Source organism: Myotis lucifugus, unplaced genomic scaffold (assembly GCF_000147115.1).
Source record: "Myotis lucifugus unplaced genomic scaffold, Myoluc2.0 scaffold_2, whole genome shotgun sequence".
NCBI lineage: Eukaryota > Metazoa > Chordata > Mammalia > Chiroptera > Vespertilionidae > Myotis > Myotis lucifugus.
Window position 1 is genome coordinate 28805515 of NW_005871050.1, and position 7531 is coordinate 28813045.

The following is a 7531-nucleotide window of genomic DNA, read 5'->3' on the forward strand; positions in this document are numbered from 1 at the left end:
CGTTTTCAGGCTGGCCACGCCCCCCAGTGACCCAAGCTCTCAGCCTCTCCTTTATTTCTTTTTTTTTTCAGTGCCTCCTTGAGCAGAGGCCAGGGTGGGCTGGAAGCAGGTATCTGGGATTTATTTATCTTCTATAATTGAAACTTTGTAGCCTTGAGCAGAGCCCAGGACCAGCTGGAAGATTGGGTTGCCCTTGGCAACCCAGCCTCCCAGCCCCTCCTTGAGCAGAGGCCACAGCCGGCTGGAAGCAGGTATCTGGGATTTATTTATCTTCTATAATTGAAACTTTGTAGCCTTGAGTGGAGCGCAGGGCCAGCCAGGGCAGGCAGGAAGCTTGGCTTCCTCCATTGCCGGGGCAACCCAAGCCTCCTGCTCCCTCCCACTCTGTGGCCACTGCCATCTTACTTGGGTTAATTTGCATACTCGCTCCTGATTGGCTGGTGGGCATGGCTTGTGGGTGTAGTGGAGTGGCGGAGTGATGGTTAATTTGCATCTTTCTCTTTTATTATTGTAGATAATTACTAGAGGCCTGGTGCACGAAATTCTTGCACAGGTTCGGTTCCTAGACCTGGTCAGCTATCGAAGTGCAAATATCTGGCATGGAAGGAAAGGTCCCACCTAACCTCTGGGCCCTGGGCAGCACCTGGGCCCACGGGCTCCTGCGCGAACCCCTCCGCCTAAGTAATGGTGCCCAAGTCCCCATGCAGAGATACAGTGAGCACAGCTGGATGCCATGGGCTGGGGCACAGCATGGGCCTCTGGGCCACCCAGTGGCGCTGCATGGAAGCAGGGAGGGCAGCATGCTCTCTCCCGGATGGCCTCGCAGACTGGCTCCTTCACAAACCCATGGGGAGCCAAACTGGCCCCTGTGTCCAGCAGCTGCAGTCTGGCTCACCCAGAATAGACTACGTGGGTGCGGGGCGGGCTCCTTACAGGAGCCTGGCACCTGAATGCAGGGGCTTCCCCGGCACATGAGCCTTGGCATCCCAGGGAAGGGTAACAGGGGAAGTGAAAGCAAGCTTAGCGGACACCCCACATTCCCACCACACCTCCATCCGCATCACCCCCACCCCCAGGTAGCTGGTGAGAGGTTGCAGCCCCCTGCCTGGGTGCTGCAGGAGGTTGGTCGCTGCCACCCACCCCCAGTTCCCTGTCCCAGCCCAGGGCCCGGCCCTGATCAGGTTATCAGGGCCTGCTGGCTACAGGTCGCCATCTGCGGGGCGATTGGTCGGGGCCAGGCCCCCTACCTGGCTCCCTCAGTGCCTGGGAGTTGGGCAGCTGCCCCACCCCCTGCCGCCAATGCTGGTCACTATCTGTGGGGCGATCGGTGGGGTGATCGGGCCCCCGCTCACATCCACCTTGGCCCGGTGCCACCTACTCACCTGCTCCACCATCCCACCGCAATGCTGCTCTCGTCAGAGCCAATTGGGACCAGCAGTGCCTCCACTGCTGCCCACTGCCAGCACCGTGTCACCGATGCCCGCCATGTTTCATGCCGACCCCTGCTGGTCATCACACATCATAGCGAGCAGTTGAACTCCTGGTCTCCCGTCAAACAACCACTGGAGGGGAAAATTTGCATATTAGACTTTTATTATATAGGACTAGAGGCCTGGTGCATGAAATTCTTGCATGGGGAAGGGTGTCCCTCAGCCCGGCCTGCACCCTCTACAATCTGGGACCCCTCGGGGGATGTCCGACTGCCGAGGCTCCATTTACTTTTGTTGTTCTTGGAGCTATTTTAGGAATTAAGGACATAAAGATGCTCCTATAACCCTTATCACTTAGGAAATTACAAAGGTTTTAGGATCTCTGTCCAGGAAAGAGACCAAACACCAAATACACGTTTCTTATTATATCCTTACATGGGATAGTCCTCCACAACAAAGACTGATTTCCCTCAAAATGTCAATAATGCCACTTTTTACAAAGATGGCGCCGAAATCTAAGAAGGAAGTCCCTGCCCCTCCCAAAGCCGAAGCCAAAGCAAAGGCATTGAAGACAAATAAAGCAGTGTTGAAAGGCATCCACAAACACACACACAAAGATCCACATGTCAGCCACATTCCAATGGCCAAAGACACTAAGACTCCAAAGGCAGCCTAAATATCCTCAGAAGAGCACACCCAGGAGAAATAAGCTTGACCGCTTTGCCATCATCAAATTCCCCCCGACTACGGAGTCAGCCATGAAGAAGATAGAAGGCAACAATACACTTGTGTTCATTGTGGATGTCAAGGCCAATAGGCACCAGATCAAACAGGCTGTGAAGAAGATCTATGACATTGATGAGGCCAAGGTCAACCCCCTGATCAGGTCTGATGGAGAGAAGAAGGCATATGTTCGACTGGCTCCTGACTCTGGTGCTTTGGATGTTGCCAACAAAATTGGGGTCATCTAAACTGAGTCCAGCTGCCTAATTCTAAATATAAAAATTTTACATTATAAAAAGAAAAAATGTCAGTAGTGCCATGTTGAAAAATCCTGCTCTAGTCCTATGATTAGAAAAATGAGACTGTCTCTTAAACACTCTCTTATTTAAGGGTAAGACTGTTAACTTAAAAGCAAATCATATTAAATGGCATTTGCTTCCTTGGTTACCTCTGTTATTTAAGGTCAGGCTCCTGAAATTATGCCAGTACCTGAGACAAATTATCAAGATTTTCAAAATATGGGTATAAATCAAGTACAAATTTAATTAGCACTAGTGAAGAGGTTTCAGTAATATGGTCAGTTACAAAATAAATAATACAAAAATCAATAGCTTCCCCATGTTTATGCAATAGTAATTTGGAAATATAATGGAGAAAGGTCCCATTAACAATTTCAACTGAAAGTATGAAGTGCCTAGAAATAAACTTTAAAAATGTGCATGACCTATATGAACATAACCTCAAAATTTTATTGAGGAATACTATATAAAGAAGACATGAATAAATGAGGAGACCCACTGAATGTGCTGGGTCAATAGTATACAAATTTCATTTATTTACAAATTAATTTATACACATTTAATGTAATTCTTATAAAACCACACTGGGAATCTTTAGGGGAAGGAAAGGGGGGAGGTACTTAACAATATTCTAAAGTTTAAATGGGGGAATAAATGCATGAGAATCATATCTTGTTTTTTAAAGTAAGTAATGATGGCATGCTTGTAGAAAGTATAAGTTTATTCTCTTCCAGTAAGTTTAAAATATTATGTAATATAAAAATAAATGAATACTAGGGACATAATAATTGAAACTCTCGTATGGAACAGGATAGGAAAAAAATCAGTGAAAAATTTTAAAGCACAGAAACAAACCTGGGTTTATGAAGATAACATTTCAAATCTGTTTGGAGAAAGGATGGAGTGATAAATAAATGAATTGCAATAGCCAGCCATTTGGGTTATTTGGGGGCAAGAGGATTAGTTTTTGCCTAAAATTCCCAATTCCTTTCCAGCATCTCCTTCCTATCCCCTTCACCCAATGGCCCCCTAGATGTTTGGGGTAGGAGAGTTTTATGTCATATATTGCCATGAGCTGTTCAACAGTTGGACACTGGCAGCAGTAGATTCAAATGCAGTTATGTATTTAAGCAGTTTTTCCTTATGAAGTGGAAATAGACCATCTGTAATTATATATTGGCATCTGGAAAAAATTGGTTTAATTCAGCAGAAGCATTTATTGAGCACTTACTGATACTGGAACCAGTGAGTAGGAATTCTTCCCCAGGGTCCTGTCTCATGAAATGCAAAAATGAAGCTCTGGACCAGAGAGGTTCAACAAGGCAGGAGTTTATTGCAAACAAACACAGGCTCCCCCCTCAGAGGGAGCAGGATTCAAATGGGTTGCCCCCCCCCCCCGCAACATTCTGCCCTTCCTCTTATATCTACTAAAGGCATGCTCTTTGTCTATCTGTACCGCTCTCTGATTGGGTCCTGGCCTTTTTGCAACATTTTATTTTGCACTTGCAAGAAAAACATCCTTGTTTAAAAAACCCTGTGTTTCTGCTATCCTGTTTTTCGGCAAAACATTTTGTGATTTCAGCTGGCTCCACGATTCCTCCCCCTTCCACCCCCTTACTCTATCTGCTTAAATCTGCTTTAACTCCTTTCATTACTACCATATATCATGTATAATAATCTAAAGTGAGAATGAAAAGATGAACTTTGTTTTCAATTAACCAATTAATCTTATTTGTGTCTTTATGTACTTAATTTATCTAGCTTTATTTCTTTATTTTATTTTTAAATTTAATTTTCCATCAAGCTTTAATTCTTTTATAGTTTTTTTATTTTAAATTTTAAAGCAAGAGGCAGATGTTTTCTGAGACTTTACTCCAGACTTTCTCACAATTTTATTATTACACTAGAGGCCCGGTGCACAAAAATTTGTGCACTTGGGAGGTCCCTCAGCCCGGCCTATGCCCTCTTGCAGTGTGAGACCCCTTGGAGGATGTCCACCCCAGTGGGGACCCTCACCCCATGGAGGTTTGGCGAGCCTGGGTGAGGGGCTGATGGCTGTTTTCAGGCTGGCCACACCCCCTTTAGGGTGGGGGGTCCCCACTGGGGTGCCTGGCCAGTCTGGGTGAGGGGCTGAGGGCCGTTTTCAGGCTGGCCAAGCACCCTGGCTACGTAAGCTCCCAGCCTCTCTTTTTTTTCTTTTTTTTTTATTCTGGGATTTATTTACCTTCTATAATTGAAACTTTGTTGCCTTTAGCAGAGGCCTGGGGAAAACTTGGCTTCCTCCATCGCCAGGGGCAACCCACTCCTGCTTGCTCCAGCTCTGTGGCCATGGCTGGCTGAGAGCAGGTATCTGGGGTTTGTTTACCTTCTATAATTGAAACTTTGTTGCTTTCAGTGGAGCTCAGAGCCGGCTCCTGCTCACTCCAGCTCCGTGGCCATGGCTGGCTGAAAGCAGGTATCTGGGGTTTATTTACCTTCTATAATTGAAACTTTGTTGCTTTCAGTGGAGCTCAGAGCTGGGCCACGGCAGGCGGGGAACCTTGGCTTCCTCCATCACTGGAGCAAGCAAGCCTCCTGCTCGCTCCAGCTCCGTGGCTGCCGGCCGCCATCTTGGTTGGGTTAATTTGCATATAGTTGCTCTGATTGGCTGGTGGGCATGGCTTAAGGCATAGCGAAAGTATGGTCAATTTGCATGTTTGTCTTTTATTAGTATAGGATGATTCATATACCATATAATTTACCAATTTGAAGTGTACAATTGTTTTTTTAGTATATTCGCAGAGTTGTGCAGCCATTACCCCAGACATTTTCATCACACAACCCCCCCACACACACAAAAAGAAACTGTACCCATTAGCAGTTACTGCCTCCCCTGCCCACCCATCCCTGGCAACCACTACTCTGGTTTCTGGATCTATATAGTTCCCTATTCTGGACATTTTATTTAAATGGAACCATACAATGTGTGGTTTTTTGTGATTAGCTTCTTTTACTTAGCATGATGTTTTCAAGGCTCAATCCAGATTTTAGCATGTATCAGTACTTTTCCTTTTTATGACCAAATAAAATTGCATTGTGCTGATGTACCACATTTTATTCATCCATTCATCAATTGATGTTTAGGTGAGTTGTTTATACCTTTTGTCTATTATGAATAATGCTTCTGTGATCATTCATGTACATGTTCTTGTTTGGATATGTTTTCATTTCTCTTGTGTAGATACCTAGGATGGGGTTACAGAGTCATATGGTAACCCAATGTTTAACACTTTGAGTAAGTGTCAGAAAGCTTTCCAAAGAGGCTATACCATTTTATGTTTCCATCAACATTGTATGAGGCTTCCAGTTTCTCTACATCCTTACCAATACTTGATATCTGTCTTTTTTATAGCCATCTTAGTTGCTATGAAGTGGTATAGCATTGTTTTTTTTAATTAAATTTATTGGGGTAACATTGGTTAATAAAATTATATAGGTTTCAAGTGCACAGTTCTTGATACATAATCTGTATATTGCATTGTGTGCCCACCACCCAAAGTCAAATCTTTCTTCACCATTACATTTTTACTACCTATCCCCCTTCCCTCTGGTAAATACCACACTGCTGTCTGTGTCTGTTTGTTTTTCTTGTTTGTTCATTTGTTGCTTTCAATTTTATATCCCACATATGAGTGAAATCATATGGTTCTTTGCAATTTCCTAATGTCAAATGACATTGAGTATGTTTTCACATGTTAAATGGCCATTTTTATCAGTAACTTTGTATCTTTCTGACCATTATTTTGTAGTCACTTCTCCCTCTGACCACAGCCTGGAAAGGATCTTTACTTTAAAGGATTCATGTCATTAAATTTCCTTTACCTGGATAATTCAGGATAATCTCCCTATCTCAAAGTACTTAACCTTGGCTCTTGTTCATGCTGGTGTTGGAGGAATCTCCCTGCTTCAGATTTACCAACAGCGTGAATCAAGAAAAGTTAGCCAAATTTCAGGCTCGTGTCCAGATAAGGGGCAAGGGTACCGCTCACAAAAATAAGAAGGTAGTACATAGAACAGCTATAGCTGATGACAAAAAACTTCAGAGTTATAAAAAAAACCCTTCCTGTGCATAATAATGTACCTGGTATTGAAGAGTTAACCATAATTAAAGGTGAGGGAGTCTAGACTTATCTTTTTGCTAACATCTTTGCAATTACTGGTCAAGCAGAAGCCAAACAAATGACAGAAAAGCTTCCTGAAATATTGTCAGCTTGTAACTGTCAGCTTTATAAGTTTTAGAAAATTAACTGAATTTCAGCAGAGCACCAAAACCAGTAGACATTGATGAAGAGGATGTTCACATTCTAGATCTCATAGAAAATTTTGATGAGGCATCAAAGAATGAAGCTAACTAAAATCTTTTCTGGTTTTTGGAAGCTGGCATGGACTAGATTTAACAAATCCACTATGTGGTTCCAAAGTATTGCAGACATAGAGAATATCAACTGTTACTAATTCAATATATAATATTTTGTATATTAATAACAAATATTGCTCAGCATTTTTCGATTTTTTGATTTTTCATTTTGCACTTCTTCCCAGGATCTATTGTTTTTTGGGTTTTTTTTTTGTCAAAAACTGAAATCATTTTCCCTAAGAACAGGAACAAGACAGGACTGCCCATTTTCACCACTCCTGTTCCACATAGTGCTGGATATACTGGCCATAGCGATCAGACAAGAAGAAGAAATAAAAGGCATCCGAATTGGAAAAGAAGAAGTAAAACTGTTATTATTCGCTGATGACATGATATTGTACATAAGTGAATTTGGCAACATAGCAGGATACAAAATTAACACCAGAAATCTAAGGCATTTTTATACACCAATAATGAACTCACAGGAAGAGAAACTAAAAAAAATGGGCAAAGGACCTAGACACTTTTGGAAAGTGGACATACAGAAGGCCGAGAGACATGAAAACATACTCAAAGTCACTAAGCATCCGTGAAATGAAAATCAAATTGACAATGAGGTACCGCCTCACACCTGTCAGAATGGCTATCAACAAATCAACAAATAACAAGTGCTGGCGAGGACG

The 7531-nt window shown here is 43.2% G+C and overlaps 2 pseudogenes; both read left to right on the forward strand.

The window, feature by feature from the left end:
* The first annotated feature begins 1932 nt into the window (after window positions 1–1932).
* LOC111826740 lies at window positions 1933–2440 on the forward strand (annotated as a pseudogene).
* A 3929-nt stretch (window positions 2441–6369) lies between these two features.
* Window positions 6370–6887, forward strand: LOC111826881 (annotated as a pseudogene).
* The last annotated feature ends 644 nt before the right edge of the window (window positions 6888–7531 follow it).